Source organism: Erithacus rubecula (assembly GCF_903797595.1).
Source record: "Erithacus rubecula genome assembly, chromosome: Z".
Lineage (NCBI taxonomy): Eukaryota > Metazoa > Chordata > Aves > Passeriformes > Muscicapidae > Erithacus > Erithacus rubecula.
The window spans coordinates 12761751-12763860 of record NC_136661.1 but is presented as its reverse complement, the minus strand read 5'-3'; the positions used below and the strand labels follow the sequence as shown (position 1 = coordinate 12763860).

The window sequence follows — 2110 nt, the reverse complement described above, 5'->3', positions numbered from 1 at the left end:
GTCTGCTGTCTTTCTTGCATTTCTTCTATGCAAAATTAAAGATAAAATCTCCCACCATGTCCCATGATAGTGTTTGTAACTTTTTCATGTTAATTTGCATTTTTCATACTTAATTAATCTGTTTCACAGTACTGAGATCTTTGACAAAGGAAAAGGTCAGAAATACTAAGTTGAGTGAACTTCTCAATCCTTTTTATTAGATTAAAAACCAAAAAATTAGAAAATTAGATTAAGTTATGGTACTGTTTGCTATGAAAAACAAACAATGCAAACAATGTAATACACTTCTATTCTTTAAATATAGTTGTGTACATACATGTTTTCTCTGTCCAGGAGCAATGATCAGCTCTTAAAATGCCAGTATATAAAGTCCTTTGCAATTAGTTTGGTTTTGCCAGTGATTTTTTTCTTTCAGTGTTTGCTTTCTCTTTGTTTTAGCCTAGTGAGTCTTTCTTTCTGGCTTCATTTTAGCCAAAGCCTTACAAACATTGCTGCTTCTACTGCAATACTTAATTTATTTTAAACTGTGATAATCATCCGAATTAAGCTTTGCATCAGCTGTTTCTGATGGAGAAGCAGAATCAAAATATCGTTAAGGCTGAAAAAGCCTGGTAAACTCAGTAAGTTAAGCATTAATCCAGCAACACCATCATCTTTACCATTAAACCATGTCCTCTGGTTTATCCGTTTGTTTTTTGAACACTTCCAAGGATGGTGACTCCAGCACTTGTCTGGGCACTCTATTCCAATACCTGACCCCATTTCAGTGACAAAATTTTGCCTAATGTCCAATGGTAATCTGAGGCCATTTTCACTTGTCCTGTCATTTGTCAGCTAGGAGAAGAGACCAACACCCACCTTGCTACATCTCCCTTTCAGGCAGTTGTAGAGATGGCTAAGGTCTCCCTTGAGCCTCCTTTTTTCCTCAGCTTCTCCTGCCAGGACTTGTGCTCCACACCCTTCACCAGCACCTCAATTTCCTTTCTGAATTGAGTGGCTCAGAACTGGACACAGAACTCGAGGTGTGGCCTCAGCAGTGCCCAGGACAGGGGGACAATCCCTGCCCTGCTCCTGCTGCCCACACTATTGCTGATCCAGCCAGGATGCCATTGGCCTTCTTCGCCCCTGGGCACACCCTGGTTCATGTTCAGCTGCTGCCACCAGCACCCCCAGGGCCTTTCCAGCCTCTCTGTCCCAGCCTGTGGCACTGCCTGGGGTTGTTGTGACCCAAGGGCAGGACCCAGCACTGGCCTTGTGAACCTCACACCACTGGCCTCAGCCATGATCCAGCCTGCCCAGATCCCTCTGCAGAGCCTTCCTGCCCAACAGCAGATCAATAACACAGCTTTGGTGTCATGCATGAACTCAACTGAGGGTGCACCTGATCGTGGGTAAAGTTGTTACACAGCACTGTTCCAGCACTGAGCTCTGGCTAACAGCATCTGTCACTGGCACCAGCTGGAGGTAACTCCTCATTTACCACCACGCTGGGGCCATCCAGGCAGTTTTTAACCCAGGAACTCTGCGCCTGTCCAAGGCACAAGCAGTTTCTCCAGGGGAATGTGGTAGGAGACCGTGTCAAAGGCTTTAGGAAAATCCAAGCAGATATCCACAGGCTTTTCTTGTCCACTAAGTGTGTCACACTGCCATAGAAAGAGATCAGGTTTCTCAAGCAGGACCTGCATTTCACAAAACCATGCTGGCTGGGGCCCAAAACCCTGACACTTTTGCACATGATGGCACCCAGGCACCTGCAGGTTAGGCTGTAGGTCCCTAGACCAATCTTCTGACCCTGTCTTCTAGATAGGTGTTTACAGTTGCCATGTAGTCACCTCCTCCATCACCCAGGACTTAATGTGTGTGTTCTCTTGGTGTCTTAAAATGATTTAAAGCTCTTCCAATACCGATTTCATCAGTAACTTCGGTGGATCCGATCTGGTCCCACAGACTTTCAGTTAAGTTAAGTCTAGCAAGTACCAGCCCTTTCTTCCTGAATTATGAGGGCTACATTTTGCTCCTCAACCCTGTCTTCCACTTCAGGGGACAGGGTACTCTGAGGATAACTAGTCTTACTGTTAAAAACTGAGATGAAAGGGCATTAAATATTTCA

The 2110-nt window shown here is 44.8% G+C and overlaps 1 protein-coding gene across 1 annotated transcript in view; it reads left to right on the top strand.

Moving 5' to 3' along the window:
• The window catches only part of TRAPPC13 (trafficking protein particle complex subunit 13), a 91558-nt gene that overhangs the window by 42999 nt on the left and 46449 nt on the right, over positions 1 to 2110 (top strand). The window lies entirely within an intron of this gene.